This window comes from Diadema setosum, chromosome 9, assembly GCF_964275005.1.
Source record: "Diadema setosum chromosome 9, eeDiaSeto1, whole genome shotgun sequence".
In the NCBI taxonomy this organism is placed as follows: Eukaryota; Metazoa; Echinodermata; class Echinoidea; order Diadematoida; family Diadematidae; genus Diadema; species Diadema setosum.
The window spans coordinates 19,649,541-19,670,999 of NC_092693.1; the positions used below are offsets into that span (position 1 = coordinate 19,649,541).

The following is a 21,459-nucleotide window of genomic DNA, read 5'->3' on the forward strand; positions in this document are numbered from 1 at the left end:
TTTTCTACATGTTCCAGATGTCCAATTTCTTTTCTTACTGTTTGCACAATTTCTTGCTCTGTACCTGAGTTATACTCATGTATGTACTCAAACTAATTTTGTTGCATTGTAATACTGTACGGTACTTGTAGTGTCAGTGCTATAGATGAAACTATGAATTTGCACAGAAATAGAGATAAACTTTAAACTGCAAACATTCTGTAGTCACCAAAAGTTAGCAATCGACTAGGTAGAATTGTAAGGAAATCAACAAGTTTTTATTCTTTTATATTTACGTCAATGTAGGGCAATTTGTCAATCAGTTGCAATTAACATGTTTGCTGAACAGAGCACTTCAGGGTGTACAGTGTGGGCAAGATTGTCAGTTAGTATCACTGAAGAATTTAGGTGTAGGTCTGAAGTCAAGTGACTTTAATAGTTTTGGAGAGAGTAACCAGAAAGAGTCACAAGAGAAGGTGTGATATGTTTAGATGGACATATGATATTCCTGCTCCAGTGTGTTCATGGATAAGAACAATGAAGTTATATTCTTTAGGCCCCCATATCCCATACAATGGAAATATCAACAAAGAATCTTGTAAAGTTTGATCGTACAGTGTGTTATTTATCCAAAGACATCTTCATACACACACACACACACACAAAGTGACTGGTAAATTTGTAAGCTAATATCGCAATTGCGGTTTTGTTTCAAGAAATTAATTGATTGGGCGCATTTACCATACATGTCATAACAGAAAAGTGCCCTCTGTTCGCACAAGTATGGATCAGCAAAAATCTATGCCCATATCTCGACTCAAAGGTGTCAAAACTGTGCATGCAACAAACACATGTCATGCCACACAATTAAGTGCTTGTTCATGATAGGTCACTGTGTCATAGCTATTGTTTCTGTTTTCTCACTAGTCTTGACTCCAGATGCTTGCCTTTTTGTACTTTTGAGGCAGAGCAGTTTGGAGGTCGAATCAGCTCTCATACTACAGTTCATAGGAAGTCCCTAGGAAAGACGTATAGTTGACACACAGACAAAAGATGCATGCAGTGTGCCTACCATTTGCATATTGAGAGTCAATGAACAGAGTAAATGATGGGAGAATGTACTTTTTTTGCCCTCTCAAGCTTTGTGTGGGTAGATTTCAGTGCATAGATTTCACCAAGCATTATTCAGGCGGAGTGAATTTCACCCTCTTCACACACTGAATGTATTCTTCAGCAGAGGAAAATTAATACTTGTTACCTGACGGCCGAAATCTGATCCTCGCTTATACACTCAGAGAGAATGATCAAACTGCAGAGAGGTCTTCGATAGCCTCTCATCGTGCTATTGCTGAGCGATGATGCATAGAATATGAATCAGCTGAACTGAAAGCCAGTAATTTGCATTGTAAGGAATGAAAAACTCCAGATTGTCTTGGTGGCTGTTCAGCAAGTAATTTCTTTTGGAAGCCATGAAGGAAATGATTCATTCATTTATTTATTGTTTATCAAGAATTAAGCTTGAAGTTGAAATGAATAACATCTCTTATTCAGCACATGTGAGGAGTAGAATATTCTGCATGCAGCATCATTAGTCATACGACTCTTTTAGTGTGGATACGCCTATCGAATGCAAAGTTTAAACAGATATATTCAAATTACCAACATATATCTAAATATCATAGCACAGAGGAAGATAGAGCACATTAATACTTCACTTGTCCTCAGCTTTGTCATATTTCAGTCTCTTTTGTTCTTGTTGACATTGTAAATCTGTTTCATATATTGCTCTGCTTTCAAAGAATTTGAATCTTCCAAGGAATGCAGTGCATTCACATACATTTGTAGGCTATGAAAACAGTGGTATTTTGCGCGGTAATAGGCAATGTGAATGCAAATACACCATGAAATATATTGTTAAGTAGGATTTCAATTTACATTGAGCACAAAAGACTTATTGTACTAGTGTGTGAGATTTGAGTATGAACCGTTTTAAGAGATAACCACCAATCGTGTGATGTGACACACGTCCTGTATTTTCCCTGTAGGGGATAGTGCATTTACTAAAGCAGTTCTCGTGAAACCAGAAATACCATGGTATTTCATGAATTAGAACAGTACCAAGTGAATAACCATGGTATCTACTTAGGTATTACTGTGGTATCTCACCAATGAGAATGGGTGCCAACCAACTAACTGTGGTATTCAATACAAAATTGTAATTCAAGAGTGGGTGCATCTAAGTGTCTGGTTTAATCATTTCAGAAACCAACATGAGCTTTTAGTCATAGCTCAGATGTAATTGGTAAAGATTCCCGACTTACGAAAAAATAGAACCGAACTCCCCAACAAACCCACTTGATCATCTTGATCATCTGTAGCAGCTGGGAACACATCAGTGGTGATTATTTGCATTCCTGGCCGCTTTGTTTACATCAAACAATGCCCCGACAGAGGTGTGTGTTGAAGAAGTTGTTTGGACAGTGACACAGCTGTGTCTGACTGGATCACTTCAGCGGCAGACAATTTGATTGTCGCTGGCAGAATATCATGAATTGCACTTTCTCCACATGAGATTCAGAATCCTCGATTCCAAGAACATATGACAATTGCATGTGATGATTTGATGTATCTGTAGTGAGATTCTATAATATGGAAAAAAAGCTGATGTAAATGCTTCATCTGACCAAGACAACCACTGTGCGCTGTCCACAGGATGCTGTTTTTCAGAGCCAATGTGAATTATTAATGTAATATCATATTCTAATTTCAGTCGCACAAGCTGTATCTGATGTGTTATTACTCTGATTTATATCACATCCACCCCTCCCCCCCCCCCCCACCCCCTTACAGTAAATCCTCCTTTCACTGATCTCATCAGCTTTCTACTACCTGGATAGATACTATGTAATGCTTCCTTGGTGGGGGAACTATAGTGTCCTCATACTTCAGAAGCTTATCATACAATTTGAATTCAGCAGTGAGCATAATCAGCAATCTTCATTGAGTCCACATATGGTATTCTTTCCATTTTGTCAGGTCTAAAATATGAAAATGAGTTCATATTAAGAGAACTTAACCTCATGTCTAATTTACAAATTCTATAGATTCTATATTTTCTGGTGTCCTTACCACATTTCCAACAGGTAGAGGTTATAAAAATTATGTATTCATTGAACATGCATTTTGTGACTTGTGCAAACTCCTTAGGAAGATATTAAAAACATTTATGGGACATTACATATTCATGAAGCCATCATAGATATGATAGGGAGTCATCAGCACGCATAGTGGGAAAACCCCGTATCCGGTATACGTACTGTTTTAAAGCTCTGTATCAGCAATGGGCAATTTATGCAGGTAATCAAACGAGCCTCCTCACAAGCTGGATTTGGCTCTCTTTCTATTCCAAAAGTGTACCCACTCCACTCCTTTCAATGCGTTTTTACGAGTGCTTTTGAGTATGCGGCCAACCGATACCATACACGTAGCTAAGCAGACAGACCGAGAGAATGGCCGTAGTGAAAAAAACAAAAAAATACCTGCCAGCAATCTCTGAAATTACATCCCTCATTTTTGTTTTGATAGTATTTTCAGGATGGTAATGATTACAGCTCATTTCCTTTGTTCCCCCAAGTCATTCGCTTTGGTGAAGAGGATGCTTTACATACTTTCATGGGCTTTCCTCAATATTAAGAGTTCGTCATGACAGATTTCTGAGAATGTCAGTCTTTTTTTATACCTCCGCTATGAAGTGTCGCTAGACGCATTATGTTTTGGGGTTGTCCGTCTGTCCATCCATTCTTCTGTGTGTCCAGTTTGGTGGAGAATGTAACTTAAAAACTATTTGAGATATTCTAATGAAACTTGGCACATGTATATGAGTGAACAAAGATGTGCCTATCAAATTGTGGGTGCACATACTCAAGGTCAAAGGTTGAGGTCAAATTCTTAAAATTTTACTGTTTCCCTCATATCTCCGCAATACCTGAAGGTATTTTCTTGAAACTTTCCCCGCGTTCACATTGTCCCCCGCGCCGCGGGGACAGCCTCAAGAGATCTTATCTTTTTTACGACTGACCGTTCACATTGGTATCATCTGTCCCCGAGCTGTGGGGGCAATTAGGGCTTGGGGCGAGCTCTGCCAGGCATAGCGCATGCGCACATTTGATGACCACAGCTGGACGCTATCAATTTCGCCCCAAGGTCACTCTCCCCTCCAAATCTTGTCCCCGTACCCGACTTGATTCGCGGGGACGAGGGGACAAGTCCCAGCGAGCGTTCACATTATGGTTTTGGAGGAGAAAGTCCCACAGCTCGGGACTTTCCCCGCGGCGCGGGGGACAATGTGAACGCAGTGTTAGTATATACATGTATCACCAGATAAAGATTCTCTGTAGAGATAGTTTTGGGCCAAGAGGTCAAAGGTCAAAGGTCAAGTAAAAATGCTGAAATTTCACTCAATTCTTTTTCTCTAAATCTCAGAAATGGCGCGAGGTATCTTCATGAAACTTACATGTTGTATTACATAGGCATATTCTGCCTAACAATGTTTCTCTTGGGAATTTGGGGGTCATGGGGTGAAAGGTCAGTAAAAATGCAAAAATTTGATTAGTTAATGCCAAAATTATACTTTTTCTCCATACTTTTGAGATTTTACAATGGCAATCAAACTAGGTATCATAATGTGCATTAGTGGACAACAATAGGTAAAGAATTTGGCTATGTGGTCAAAGGTCAAGTGAAAATGTTAAATGTTGCAATTTTTTCTCCCATATTTTTAAAAGAGCTCAGAGTATTGTCATGAAAATTGATGTTAACAGTTCATGAATGTTTGAAGAATTGTGGAAAGTGGGCTCAGAGGGCAAGGGTCAAAGGTCAAGTTAAAATGCTAATTCCTGAATGCTTGCTCTCTTTGATATGTCACCATGGTAATTTAAGGAAAGTAAACACTCAACACATTTGTGACAAACATTTCACTTCAATTTTTTGCTAATTCCAGAAATATGAAGCTGTCTTATCACATTGTCAAGATGTACTCTATACCTATGGTGAAAACTGTGCAATAAGGCGGAGGACACCAGTCTCCATGCCAACATTTCTAGTTTGTTTGTTTTTTGTTGTTTGTTTATTTATTTATTTTTTTGTTGTGGCAGGATGATAACCTGAGCAGAAATACAATCAGTAGCTTTTGCACACTACTAGACACGTCTGAGAGGTACACATTGTATTATTTCTATATCATTATTTAGGTTTTGTTTTTGTCCCTTTGAAAAATGCCTCAAGCTGTAGTTTCATCATAATGACATATTGCAGATCTGTGAACAACCCCCCCCCCCACGCATGCATGAACAGCCTTATGTTGATGTTTGCAGGATATTATACTCACTGTTCCTTGTATGGGTGGATGATCGGAGAACACATGGAGATAATTATAATTATACCGTGAAGAAAGACAAAACCTGAGAGAACTGTGCTGGTGGATATCTATTCTGTGCAATAACGAAACTGAAGCCACTCAGAAAATTTCCTTTTCGGAAGGCAAAGTTACACCACAAACTGATAAACTGCTCCTTGTTCAAGGGGATGCTGTTGAATTGGAATAGAGTAAAACAGAGTTTCACAAATGTAAAGGAACTGAGGGACAGAATTTAAATTTTACGCTTTAATGTTAATGACAGTGATGTAAGCATATTTGGTGAGGTATGTAATTGCATATCAAGTCTCCCATAAATCTATGCATAAATCCTCACTAAATATCTCTTCAAAGGATGAAATAGAATAAATGTTTTTGTATCATTTGCACCAAATCCCTATAGAATCAGGTTCTCAGGTATTACGTATTTTGATTGGGGGGGGGGGGTTACTAGTAACAAGAATTATATTATATCAGATGGCAATGAATGGGATACCAAGAAATACTGGCCTTAACTAGTACAATATTCCCTGGTATTCCATGAATTAGAGGCATTCAATATAATCATTATCATCTATATCAAATCATTATCTAGAAAAGGTTTAAACTGTAGAAGGTACCATACTTCTAGATCTTGAAGTCGACTCTGCATTGGAAGAGGAACGACTCACACTTGTACTTTACATTACTGTAAAACGAGGAATGTTTGTGTGCATTTTAATTTCGCGAATTTTGCGTGCACGAAGATTCGCGAAATTAAAATGCACGCGAAAGTTCTTTTCTACACTATATGCATTGAATGCCAGTGGCAGTTCGCAAAAATTTCATGCCGCAAAAAAGGCCGTCAGCTCCAATTCGCGAAAAATTCATGCCACGAATATATCATGTTTTACAGTATATGTGTACGTTATGTAGCATGCAAGATGTTTGTGCCCTTGTGAATTGTAACAACAGTTTGCGCACCTAGAACAGTTGCAAGAGTTTGTGCAACAGATGAAACAAAATATGGTGCATTAACGACGTAACCCTATGGGGAATTAATACATCGGCCTATGGATGCGTTCATTCCGTATGCTCTGGTATTGTACAGTGAAAGTCAAGTAGATGAGAAAACGTATTTTAGATGCACTGCTAAAATGTCCTATCATACAATATAGATGATAATGCATGATATCTATGATTCTTGTGCAATCAAAAGAAAGAATTTGAGGTGATGGCATCATTGTCTCATCCACTTTGTGGTTGTAGCTGATGTCACTGCTTCGCGAAAAACATGCGAAACTTTGAATCCGGCGCGTAATCGATCCATATGTCAAGTTTTCATGAACTTATTAATGCCATTTACCTGATCTTCTCATTTGCTAGATTTTGTTCAGATGAAGTTCGGCGAGGCCTTGGAGTTGAGTTTCACTTCCACATCTTGGGCAGTGTATTATTTTTGCCAGTGGTAACATGACATTTGAGATTAATCAACTAGAAGCACAGTCAACCTTGCCAAAGTCGAATCTATTTGGACTAAAGAAATAGCTTCAACTTAGAGAAAATTCAACTTATGAGGTATTAAAAACCAATAGAATATAAAGAGAAGAGTACTTGAAAAGACCTTTGGCTTACAACTTTGAGGGTGATTATTCGACTTACGATATGCAAGTTTGACTGTACTCTTCTTCAGCAAGTTAACAGGAGTCCAACATCTGTTTATATTGCTTACTTCCTATAAAATCAGGAATAGAGCCCAATGATGTCTTTCTTCCAAGACTTGTTTCTTTTGGGGAGAGATATCCCCAAGGTATTCTGGTTTTTGTTTTATCTAAAAGTCGATAATATTTTTGAGAGTGAATGTTTATTCGAGGCAAACCACCCACTTTCTATCAGAGTATTGAGTTTTGTATTGTCTTCTTTGTCATGTACATTGTAGATCACCTCATGGTTAAATGAAATTGGAGCCTTGTGGAAGACATTTTATTTGAAAAAAAAAATGGAAATGATGATTTAAATGTGGATGTGTGATAGCATGGTAATTACCTTTGGTTTTCTGAAAGTGATATGTACGTAATTTGATTGTCACACTGTTGTTGCCTGAGGAAATTTCTTGGTCGTGAAGAGCCTCTCTAGGCTCTCACAACACACAAGTTCTCTGTGGAATCTTTCATGTCAGCATGCAAAGAAAGGAAATGCAGGCAATTGCATTTGAAGTTGCTATTCCTAACTCAAGCTTAGCTTTCAAGAGTGATTCATGAGTACTTAGCATATACTTGGTCGTTCGAGTCGTGATGATTTGAATTGTGCAAAATATTTGATTACATCTTACTATATCATTGAAAGATTAAAAGTCAAGAATCATTATGAAAACTGCACTATCAATATTCAAAGCCCCACTGAAAAAGAAAAATACATGATTTATGTATATATATATATATATATATATATATATATATATATATATATAAGAAAAAAAAAAGAGAGAAAATTATTGGTTTAATTCATCATGATAACTTTGCAAGTGCAGCTGCTGCGGCCTGCAGTACCGAGATATTTTCAGCCCTACAGAGGCTGTTGTTCTTGCAGATGCAATCATTTATTGATACTATAACAGTAAGTCAGCTTTTGGCGTCCGGGAATTTATTATTTGATTAAGTTTAGTTAAGTGTAAATAATGGCAAACTTAATCCATTCTGGCTGCCAAATGATTATCTGCTGTGGCGCGGCAGGGAAAACACTTCAAGACTAGATTTCTTGGAAGACACAAAAATATGATGAGTCACAGAATGTATGCCCTGTTCCTGACCACCTCTCTCCCAAACAGGAAAAGGCAATTTAACTCCTAAATATGGCACAGGCATAATACACCGTATGCAGGCACTCACAGACACGCAGACACACAGATGCACACGTACACATGTGTGTGTACACGCACACACACAAACACACAGGCAAGTACCCATATATTCTGTCGCAAAGTGATGTATGGCCATTACCTGTTGCTGGTCTGAACTATGTATGAGGCATACCACAAAAATCCTGATGCATAATGTCCTTCTTTAATCTGGTGTAATGTCAGGAAATGAAAGAGACATTGACCAAGTACCTTTTTTGGAGTTTGAACATGCAATTCTTCATCGTTTCTCCTTTGGTTTTTCAAGGTTCTGTTATTTTCTGTAGCTTGTTGTGTAGTTGTTATGAAAAATCACCAGGCCTCACTAGAATAGATGAGAATGATTAAAAACGACTGCTTTCCGTGCATTGTGGATCACAGTATTCCTCGCTCAAGAAACTGCTCCATTTTGTTATGTAATGTTTGAAACCTTATGAGTGCACACACCTTTCCCAGGTAATCTGAATGGTTCAAAAATTTGTGCAGTGATGTTTAGTAGACATACAATGCAGTTTGCAATTTTTGAAAGCAAATCATTTAGCCATGATGAAAAGATGTATTATGAAAACATATTTCACGAAATAATACATACTATTAAAAGCAAACTGTAATCAGCATGATCTATGGGTGGGGGATGGAGGAAAGGAAGGAAATTTGATAGTACTAATGAAGCGTGATGGGGGGGGGGGGAGTTGAAGACTACGAGAAAGAAAAAAGATTGGACAAAGTGGAATAAATTGCATAGAATTGCAGGAAGCGCCTCCCTTCAACTGCAAACAATGTAAACATCTGCAACTATTGTATTCCTTGTATCTGTAGCAAGAATAGCTGTTAGCTCACCCGAAATGGAGATTGAGTGATAGTCTTTACTCAAGGTTCCTTTGAACGACATTGAGCGAGGGCACAATGGTCAGAATAATCGAATGAATGGATATATTTTTCTGTCTTTCTTGTTGCATGCTTTACCCTCTAGCAACAGTGACAAAAAGTTTAAGTGAGCAGGTGCATACATTCGTATCTAAGTTACGAAAGTATTCCTATAAAAGGAGCAAATTATGCACAGCCATATATGTCCTGCATGAAATTGTTAGAATCAAGACTAGATAATCAAGCACAAGTTTTAGCTGTCAGGTTTTTATATAAGAAATCCAATTACAATATCTGACCATGCAGTTCCATATTCGTTCAATTGAAGACCAAATTTTGTCATTATGCAACATATGTCACATTATGTACATTGTATGCTTTCATGTCACAACTTTGAAAATCTTATAATGGGGGGGGGGGGGGGGGGGGACAAGCCATAGACTCTTATTCTATTCTAAATTAACCTCTGTTTTTGTTGGGTTTTTATGCCTCCGCCACGAAGTGGTGCCGGAGGCATTATGTTTTCGGGTTGTCCGTCTGTCCTTCCGTCCGTCCGTAATGAATTTTGTGGGAAGTGTAACTAAAAAACCTTTTGAGGTATCCTAATGAAACTTGGCATGTATGTGTATTAGGGGGTGAAGTTGTGCCTATCAACTTTTGGGTGCACATGCTCAAGGTCAAAGGTCAAAAGGTCAAAGTCATATACATAAAATTTCACTATTTCCACCATATCTTTGCAATGCCTGAAGATATTTCCTTGGAACTTAGTGTATGCGTGTATTACCCAATTAAAATTCTCTGGTGAAAGTTTGGGGTCATGAGGTCAAAGGTCAAAAGGTCAAGTAAAAATATTAAAACTTCACTTTTTTCTCTGTACCTTGGAAATTGTTTGAGGTATCTTCATGAAACATACATGTACTGACTGGCAGTGATTATCTAGACAATTTAGGGTTCATGGGGTCAAAGGTCAGGGTCAAAGGTCAAGGGCAACACTTCAAAATTTTACTACTTCCCTCATGTTTATGCAATGCCAGCAGGATCATTTTTTTTACACTTGGTGTATGCATGTATAACCGAATAGAGATTCTCTCGAAAGTTTTTTGTTTTTGTTTTGTTTTTGCGTCAAAGGTCAAAAGGTCAAAGATCAAGTGAAAGTGCTGAACTAAGTTTTTTCCTTCATATCTCGGTAGTGGCTCAAGTTATCTATAAACTTTCTACATATTTATGCATGTTCTGCCTGACAGTGATTATCTTATGAATTATAGGGTCAAAGGCCAGATGAAAATGGTAACAATTTACTATTCAATACAGAAATTGCACGTTTTCTCCATACCTTGGAAATTACTCAGTGCATAAACGTATGAATTGGTCAAAGTTAAGTTAAAGTCCTTAAATCCCAAATCATACATGCTCTCCTATTCATCCAGTTAAACCTAGGTCAAGGAAGGTGAACATTCAACACATTTGTGACAAATTACTTGTCATTTTTAATATTTAGCCAATTTTGTGAAAATGTAATCACACATTGTCCACATGTACTATCTAGACCTATGAGGAGAATCATGCATCATGGCGGAGGCATACCAGTCGCCATAGCGACATTTCTAGTTATTAATTATTTTATTTATTTTGCCAGTATGTTTTTTTCTCTTGTGAATATTGTTGTAAACCGGCGCTATACAGACTCACTAAAAACCAGCCCGTAGGCTGATATCGGGGTTGTTAAAACCGTATTGAAATGAATAAAGTAAACAAACAAACTCTTACATTTTCTTTATTACAGATGTTGAACCTGATCTTTCTTTGACATACTATAGATAGATACATTTACCCCCCTCCCCTCCCATACTCATTATAGTCCAATTTCTGCAAATTGTTTTACCAAGATCTTCATAGACATGATGGCTCTGATTATATACATGACAACATGCAGTGGGCAGGCAGAACAATTCACCGCAGCTCTTTTCAAAAATAAAACAAATGTCTGCGTTGAGATTATGGAGCTGGAGCGGTGGAAAGCAAACCGCACACACATGTCTGAACAAAGGCTAAGAGTGTGTAGCTGTGACAGGCTGACAGATTGAGCCTGTGCAAACACGCTGCCATCAGCATAATGGAAAATGCATTTTGTGAGCCTCCCTCTGCCCCATTATATGACTCATGCACAGCAGCAGCAGCAGCCTCCATCCAAACCCTAGCTCTCTTCTCTCTCTACAACCTCTCATGCAGGATTAGGCAGGGGCCTTTGCCAGGAACAATCCAGCTCTATTTGCATCAGCTACCAACAAGAAAGAAAAAAAAAAAAACTGCATGAGTTGTAGTAGAAGTAGTAGTAGTATATTAGATTAAATTTCCTGCTCCACAATCTAGATTTGTATGGGAATATTGCACCTCGCTGGGGGGTGAATCTGATCAGACCCCCCAGCCTCCATTATTGACACGGACAACAGTTGAATTTATACATGTGCACGAATCTCACCGGAATGACTGACTGACTATGCCCTGCTCCCCTTGGTATTGTCTCACTCTCATGGCAGAGATAGTTAGTAATTGATCGTTTTGTATCTAGCGTAGGAGACAAAGGTTTAGTCACTCATTATATGAGCAATGTGTAGTGGTAGCAAAACAATGACACAGAATATATACAAGTATGCCAATTCGATTTACAAAAATTTGCGATATGATGCAAGGCTGGATGGAGATTACACAGATGTCAGTCTAATAAATTTTTCCTCTAAAACAAGATTCTGAAGCGAAGACATTAGATGACCATCTATTGATTGTGAAAGAGTAAGATTGTGTTCAGTCTATCCTTTTGCCATATTGAAATTAATTTGTCACTGAGTCATAACTTTCTCTTTCATCAAAGATGTTTGAGGGACAGTGTGTCTATTTGGTACATATGTCCAAGTGAAGTGAAGATAAGGGAAGTGCGATGAAAGCCACTTGAAAACATATTTTGATCAAATAAATGTTGAATCCTTCTTTAGAATTACATGCTCTTTCATATTTCATAAGAGGTTTCTCATTATCTCACTTAAGAATGTTATAAACCTGAATCGCCACTTCAACCATTACTGTACAGTCCCTTTAATATCAGCAAATTTATCCGTAGAATTTCTCTCAGTGATGTTTCTCTGTGAGTAGGCCTATCTGTTTCTTCTTCATGTCGCTAATCCTCTCATTCCCGATAATTTCTCTGATTGGTGAATTCTTTGTCAAATGGCCCGTGTCTCCTACGACGGAGACTTTCCACATAATGTCGTAGAAGTACCAGACACCATTAGATGCAAATGGCTGATTTTCATTTGCGTGTCAGTCACCCCCGCAAAGTTCAAACTGGAATGAAAGGAAGAGAATTTAATTGAAGATGGTTTGTTTATTGAGTAAAAAACAGTCATAAACATATAGCAGCCAAACAACTGAATTGTATTAGGCCTAAACATACAAAGCAAACAGGCAAAGTATAGAATACTTGAACTGAGAAAAACATCACCCCACCCCCCCCCCAAAAAAAAAAAAAAAAAAAAATGAAGCAAAAATATGCGCATGAAATTAAATCATGATCAGCAAGGGAATATACTCTGATGCTGACTCTGTGATAATAGTAGCAAGGAGTGCCCATTTTTGGTCATTTATCCAGTATTTTGAGACTATAGTATAGTCTGTAAGGGAGTATATGATATACGGTAAAGCAAGAAATGTTTGCATCATGAGATTGTCGGGAATTAATTTTTGTGAATTGCCACTGGTATTCAATGTATAGGCCTATAATGTAAACAAGAACGTTCGCCTGCCTTATAATTTAGGGAACCTTCGCTCTCGCGAAATGTTGCCAGATTAAAATGTATGCGACCATTTCTGGTTTTGCAGCGGTCTACACTCTTTTATATTCTTGACATTACAAGGGGCATCATTTGTTCATGGTATCTCATTCTATCAGGTGTACCTGGGTAGTGGTCAAGTTACGACATCTCCCACAATTGCAGAGCTGCTAGCATGATATATTTACCATACCCCAGTATACATGTCATTTTTGTCTTCATCCAAAGTAAGAAATGTAATGTTTTTCTGAAACAGATTTGGTATAATATCAAAATAAAGAAAAAAAAAATGTGAACACTTTTTTATCTGTTTGTCAATCTGTTCTTCCTGCTCTTAGAATATGTTTTTCCATTGTGCACCATCAGTGTGTCCTTCATTCCACAGAGGTTGGCAACCCTGCTTCTAACAATACACTTTCATGATATGAATATAAAAGTAACCTACCAGTTCACTCCCTTTGGTATGGCATTTTAGTTTTTTTTTTAAGGGGACAGTGGGAACAATAGCCTGCATTTTTTTTTTTTTTTTTTACTCACAAAGAAACAAAGCAACTCTTGTATGCAGTGATGTCACAAAAGCTCTCACATCTGAAAAGCGCAATTGAAAATATCACCTGACTTTGAGAGGAAGTATCATTTAACTTTACAACAACAAAAAAGAGAAAGATATACATCATATAAAGTTTTTGTTGATTTTTTTTTTATTACATCTATTTTGGTGAGTGCAGAATGACTTCTTGACATTTTGCTGTTTTTTTTATGCAATAAATGTTTTGTATGGGAATGACGCAATATCTGTGTGCAAGTAGAACACTTATGCAACAATAACTTCACCGCGTTCCCTGGAAATGTTTTCGAGATGATGACTAGCAATTCAAGGTAGCAAATTCCCATTCGGATTTATCTGTCTGCCATAGTGTCACTCTTATTACTGTGTGATCCGAGTGCTTTTTGTGAGCATGTGGTGCATACATTGTATGTTGTCCCATGTGCTTTATTTCGAAGCCTGGATTTGTGCTCTGCCACCATCTACATGTATAAAGTAGTGCCAGTGAGTGAGTAGCAGTATGAACTTACGAATAATTACAGGGAACTTGTTCTTTTGTAACCTCCATCACTACCATCACAACAACAAAACAATACATTGCTTAGTGATCAGCACATAACATTTTGTCATGCTGGAAACCAAAAGCAGTGCAGGGTCCTTTGTAGTGTCAGTACAACACCATGGTATTTTGTGTGGTATTTCATAACGTGAATTACCACTGTGGTAATTCACCGTAAAAGATCCATCACAAATAATCCTGGTATGCTGTGAATGGTAATCACAAACTTCGTGTGAAACACGCATGCGAGATTTGAGTGTGAATTGTGTCACAAAATACTACCCCCCCCCCCTACAAGGGTGTATTCCTCGTGTGACCTGAGAAATTTCCTGTCTTCTTCTCCGTAGGACATACCAGTATGCATACATTTGTGCAGTACTAGCCTTGAAGAGGTCTACTTTGGGGCCAGAAATACCATGTTATTTTGTTAATGAGAACGATACCAACTGAAATTTACTGCCGTAGCTATTTCCCTGGTATTTAAAATCACAATAATTCGAAAGTGAATGCACACAGTATCGCCCAGATGAGATTGCATTGTTCACATAATTATGTGGCAGAGTTCATGTAAACATATTGAAATCATCTCTTGGTGTTAACCCTGAAAGAGGTCATGTGCACTTTGTTGACCTAACCTCAGGGATGTCTGTGAAAAGACACTGAAAGTCTGATTTGTCCAATCTGTTTTTATGATATCGTGTCAAAAATTTTTTCACTCTGTTTCCCTCTCACTCTCTTGCATTAAAGGCATTATTTACCATTTGCAGATGAAACAAAAACCCAGCTTTAGTGCTTCAAAATACAAGTTCTAAAATGTGAGTTGGGGATAGAAACAACCAGTGTAAAAATTTGGATCAGTGTGATCAGTGCTAAGTATTGTTAAATATAATACATAATGTGAACAATAGTTATAAATAATGGAATAAACCATCTACATTTATGGTTTAGTTAGAAAAAAAAAACAGTGATATCTCCTTATATTTGAGGCTTTATTGTGAAATGTTTATATGGTATGATGTTTTGTGATACAACTGACTTGCACATATGCATGGAATGTGATAAATTATTTTTTTTAAAATCACTGCTCCCAATGGTCAACAGTACCTTTAATGTGATGATATAATTTTGGTTGAGATGGGGATTCATTTCAGATTTTAACTTTTTGCGAGATAATTAGATATCAGTTATGAATGGACATACAATTCTAAGAGGAATGCAGAGCTTATTTGATGAAATCTGTTTTGAAATGGCAGAGATGTCTAAAAGCAAGGTTAAACAAAGGGATCCTAATAAAAGGTAAGTGCCACTTTTTATTAGGACCTCTTTGTTTCTGGATATCTCAACCATTTCAAAACAATTTCTCTTCAAATAAACTTTGCATTCCTCTTAGAATTGTATGCTCTTTCATATTTCATCAGAGGTTTTTCATTATCTCACAAAAAAGTTGGAAACAAGGGGCCCGTTTCATAAAACTTGTCATCAGTGACAACTTGTCATAGATGTGACAAGCTACTGAAATCCTTGCATCTGATTGGCTGAGAGCAAATTTGTCATAGAAATGTGGCAGTTGTCACTGATGACAAGTTTTATGAAACGGGCCCCTGAAGCCCAATCTCAACCAAAACCTTACCATCCCTTTAATTAGGTGATCCGAGTATCCTCTCGGATCACCTTCTGTTTTTGTACGGATTCTTTCTTCTTCTTCTTCTTTTTCTTCTTTCTCCCCAAAAGTTGTGCATCGATTAGCTCAGAAAGTCCTCTTCCTATCAATTTCAAACTTATACCATATATGTATCGTCTCCCAAAGACGGCAATCGAACTAAAATCAAAGTGATCAGTCGACCGTGACGTCACTATGACGTCATTATATGAAAACACATTCTCAATCATATCTCATTAATGGAATGGAATTTTTCAATGAAATTTACGTCACATATATTTCAAGTCAAGGGCATTCTATTCATATTCTCAAAATTCATCTATACCTTAAAACGTGCGCGTACGCGCGCGTTGAAATATTTGTATGCTCAAATCGAGCTCAAATTTTTTTTGCACACGTTTCAGACCATTTGGAGCATTTTTTGAAAAATTGAAAAAATTGGACGGACGCGTACGCGCGCGCACATATACGCACGCACAGCTCTTATGCAATAGAAATTTTCCATTTTTTTACACTTATCGGATGCCTGAAATGTCAAGGAATATTTCTACCAAGTTTCAAGTCAATCCGTTTCAATATGACGTCACACGGGCCCGCCAAAGTTGAAATTCCGCGCGCGCGTCAATGGCGATATACAGTGCAACAATGCAAAAAAACCGCCAATTTTGAATCCGATTTTACTCGTCAGGATGGACGGTGACCCCCCACTTTTTTTACATATTCTGAAAGCTGATGAGTTGTACATGTCATTTCATGGGTTGGCGATGCTGGAAAAATGATTAAAAGATATCAAATTTCTTAATAAAATAAAAAGAGCAAATTTTCAAAATGACGTCATCAAATTACAAGTTCACTCGAGCGTATCTCACTTATCCTTGGCCAATTTTCACCGAGATTTCAGTATGTTGCAGCTTACTAAATGCTCTTTCATTAATATATTAACAACATTTTGATTAGATGACGGCATCACCTCGTAATATTGGATTGAAAGTAATCTTGTCAAATTTGACCAGTTTACGTGTTATCTTAATGGGAGTGCAGTTTTTCTGGAAATGAAAATTGACATGACTATCTTTTTCGAGCACTAGCTCACCTATGCTTCGGTGAATTTCTCTAAGATTTTAATATGTTGTAGCTGAGACTTTGGGCTATCTTAATGTGCCCTTCATTTTTTCATACGGTATCGGGATCACGTCCAAAAACTTGGTTGAAATCAAAGCCTATCTTCGATGTATTTTCATATTTCTTTCTTTTTCCAACTTTCTTTGCAATAACTCAAGAAAAACATACTCTATCACCACCATATTTTGCACATGTTTAGTTCATGTCACGTAGATTATTTCATAAAATAACAACTACTTCATCAGACGCCATCTTGGGTATGTAAATTAGGGTCAAAGGTCATAAATGTTTCATCCTGTATCTTGGTGAATACATGTTCTATCTTCCCCATATTTTGCACACGTAAAGACCGTGTTACAAGGATCATTTCACAAAATAACCACTTTTTGCTCAGATGCCATCTTGTCTGTGCAGATCGGGGTCAAAGGTCATATGTACTTCTTTCTTTATCTTCGTTATGACGTGTTATCTCTATGGGAGGGAATTTTTCTAGATGTGAAAACTGACATGATTGTCTTTATCGAGCACTAGCTCACTTACCCTTTGGTGAATTTCTCCCAGATTTTAATATGTTGTAGCTGAGACTTTCCGCTATCGTACGTGTCCCCTTTGTATTTCATATGGTGTCGGGATCACGTCCAAAAAAGTGGTTGAAATTAAAGATTATCTTCGATGTATTTTCATATTTCTTTCTTTTTCCAACTTTCTTTGCAATAACTCAAGAAAAACAGCCCCTATCATCCCCATATTTTGCACATGTTTAGTTAATGTCACGTACATTATTTCATAAAATAACAACTACTTGATCAGACACCATCTTGGCTATGTAAATTAGGGTCAAAGGTCATAAATGTTTCATCCTGTATCTTGGTAAATACATGTCCTATCTTTCCCATATTTTGCACACGTAAAGACCATGTTACAAGGATCATTTCATGAAATAAGCATTTTTGGCTCAGAGGCCATCTTGTCTGTGCAAAGTGGGGTCAAAGGTCATATGTACTTTTTCCTGTATCTTCGTTATGACGTGTTATCTCTATGGGAGGGAATTTTTCTAGATGTGAAAATTGACATGATTGTCTTTATCGACGAGTAGCTCACTTACCCTTTGGTGAATTTCTTCCAGATTTTCGTATGTTGTAGCCAATTTAATACTCTTTAAGTTTTGTTCAATCAAAGTTTTAATCGGATGATGTCTTCACCTCGTGAAAATGGATATAATGTAACCTTGTCAAATTTAACCAGTTTACGTGTTATCTCTATGGGAGGGAATTTTTCTGGAAATGAAAATTGACATGACGGTCTTTATGGAGCACTAGCTCACTTACTCTTCGGTGAATTTCTCCCAGATTTTAATATGTTGTAGCTGAGACTTTGGGCTATCGTGAGTGTACCCTCTATTTTTTTCATACGACGCCGAGATCACGTCAAAAAACTTGGTTGAAATCAAACTTATCTTCGATGTATTGAGATATTTCTTTCTTTCTGCAACTTTCTTTGCAATAACTCAAGAAAAACAGCCCCTATCACCCTCATATTTTGCACATGTTTAGTTCATGTCACGTACATTATTTCATAAAATAACAACTACTTGATCGGACACCATCTTGGGTATGTAAATTAGGGTCAAAGGTCATAAGTGTTTCATCCTGTATCTTGGTGAATACATGTTCTATCTTTCCCATATTTTGCACACGTAAAGACCATGTTACAAGAATTATTTCACAAAATAACCACTTTTTGCTCAGGTGCCATCTTGGCTGTGCAAAGTTGGGTCAGTGGTCAAATATACTTCATTCTGTATCTTCGTTATAGTGTATACCGAATTTGGCACCAAAGATGGCAGACCTGACTCTCTTTTCTAAATGAGAATCCAAACATCACACGGCCAATGTTCCTAAACACAGATGAAACCTGTATGGTCATGCCTATATTGGGATCAGAACTCAAATCATTGATTTTCGAAAAGATCGGATCACCTAATTTGTCAGTGTTGACAAATTCCAAGTCTAGTTGATTTTTTTTTTTTAATATATAAAAGGCAGTGATTATGCTCTACATAAAGAACAACAGTGGCCTAATCAATTTTTTTTTTCTCTCTGTCTATTTATTACAGGAGCAAAATCTTCATGAAGGACCGCATCAACAGTAGCGGCATTTTTTTTCTGAGAAATGCACAAATTGCACCAGGTAAAATCTTTTGATTGATTGTCCAGACAAAGGTGTCTCATATTATGGTGAATATGTAATCTCTCTTTTCCCCCACCCCCACCCCCTTTGGGGAAGATGATCAGAGCATAATGATAATACTCTTGAGTAGGTAAGCTGTTATGTTGCCTCTCTCTCTCTCTTTTAATATTTCATCAAAACCGGCTAATGGTCGCGACGAAACATCACTCGAGATAAAAATTGATTTTGAAGTGGTCGACCGTAGAATCCACCAAGTAGTCATGCCAGACATAGTTCCATGCAGTTCCAGAGTTACATCTCCTCGCCACTTCAGACACAAGTCCGTCAATCCGTTTTGAAAATTAACAATGACAAAAATAGAGGAAGCGTAGCCAATAAAGTGAGGGCTTGTAAGAAGACAAACTTGGAGCTAAGAGTAAAATATACTCATATAAGAGTCCTCTTTTACCAATGACTTATAACATTTGCAGATACAGCACATCTCCCCTGACTACGACCAGAATTATGCATATTTTCATTGGCTGTTATAATGAATGATCCTATTGTCAGTGCTGCCATTGTAGATGTTGTTATTGTAAATGTCAGTGGCGCATTACGAAGCGTGGCTCAAACTCCTTATAGATGCTGTTTCCATTTCTTTGTTCTTAATTCTATTGTCTGTCTTCTTCTTTTTTTTTTTGTCATGAAAATGAATACATGTGATATTTAGATATAACCATCATTAGCATTGTGCCATTTGTGGTGCATGTACAATGCATTCATTTTTAGGTGATCCGAGTATCCTCTCGGATCACCTTCTGTATCTGTACGGATTCTTTGTTCTTCTTCTTCTTCTTTCTTTATTTCTGGACAAAAGTTGTGTATCTACGTACTCAGAAAGTACTCAGAGTATCAATTTCAAACTCATACCATATATGTATCATGTCCCAAAGACGACAAATTTTATAAAATCATAGTGATCAGTCGACCGTGACGTCACTATGACGTCATTATATGAAAACACATTTTCACTCCTATCTCATTAATGGAATGGAATTTTTCAATGAAATTTACGTCACATATAGTTCAAGTCAAGCGCATTCTACTCATATAATCAAAATTCATATTTTCTCTTAAAACGTGCGCGTACGCGCGCGTTGAAATATTTGTATGCTCAAATCGAGCTCAGATTTTTTTTGCACACGTTTCAGACCATTTGGAGCATTTTTTGAAAAATTGAAAAAATTGGACGGACGCGTACGCGCGCGCACATATACGCACGCACAGCTCTTATGCAATAGAAATTTTCCATTTTTTTACACTTATCGGATGCCTGAAATGTCAAGGAATATTTCTACCAAGTTTCAAGTCAATCCGTTTCAATATGACGTCACACGGGCCCGCCAAAGTTGAAATTCCGCGCGCGCGTCAATGGCGATATACAGTGCAACAATGCAAAAAAAACGCCAATTTTGAATCCGATTTTACTCGTCAGGATGGACGGTGACCCCCCACTTTTTTTACATATTCTGAAAGCTGATGAGTTGTACATGTCATTTCATGGGTTGGCGATGCTGGAAAAATGATGAAAAGATATCAAATTTCTTAATAAACTAAAAAAAGTAAATTTTCAAAATGACGTCATCGAATTTTAAGTTCACTCAAGCATATCTCACTTATTCTTTTGTTGATTTTCATCCAAATTTCAATATGTTGTAGCTTATTAAATGGTCTTTCAGTCATATAATAACAACATTTTGATTGGATGACGGCATCACCTCTTAAAAAGGGATTAAAAGTAACATTGTCAAATTTGACCAGTTTACGTGTTATCTCTATGGGAGTGCAGTTTTTCTGGAAATGAAAACTGACATGACTATCTTTATCGAGCACTAGCTCACTTATGCTTCGGTGAATTTCTCCCATATTTTAGTATGTTGTAGCTGAGACTTTGGGCTATCGTAAGTGTCCCTTCGTTTTTTCATACGGAGTCGGGATCATGCCCAAAAACTTGGTTGAAATTAAAGCTTATCTTCCATGTATTTTCATATTCCTTTCTTTCTGCAACTTTCTTTGCAATAACTCAAGAAAAACAAGCTCTATCAGCCCAATATTTTGCACATGTTTAGTTTATGTCACGTACATTATTTCATAAAATAACAACTACTTGATCGGGCACCTTCTTGGGTATGTAAATTAGGGTCAAAGGTCAAAAATGTTTCATCCTGTATCTTGGTGAATACATGTCTTATCTTTCCCATATTTTGCATACGTAAAGACCATGTTACAAGAATCATTTCACAAAATAACCACTTTTTGCTCAGACGCCATCTTGTCTGTGCAAAGTAGGGTCAAAGGTCATATGTACTTCTTTCTTTATCTTCATTATGACGTGTTATCTCTATGGGAGGGAATTTTTCTAGATGTGAAAATTGACATGATTG

The 21,459-nt window shown here is 37.3% G+C and overlaps 1 protein-coding gene across 2 annotated transcripts in view; it reads left to right on the top strand.

Moving 5' to 3' along the window:
• Positions 1-21,459, top strand: part of LOC140233176 (uncharacterized) — a 120,237-nt gene that overhangs the window by 29,123 nt on the left and 69,655 nt on the right. Inside the window, exons 1-2 of one of the 2 annotated variants that reach the window (XM_072313293.1) lie at positions 14,870-14,879; positions 18,963-19,036. The gene's annotated coding sequence lies outside the window, so the exon portion shown is untranslated. Of the gene's footprint in view, positions 1-14,869; positions 14,880-18,962; positions 19,037-21,459 lie in introns of those variants that run through there. The other variant, XM_072313292.1, reaches the window with a different exon arrangement.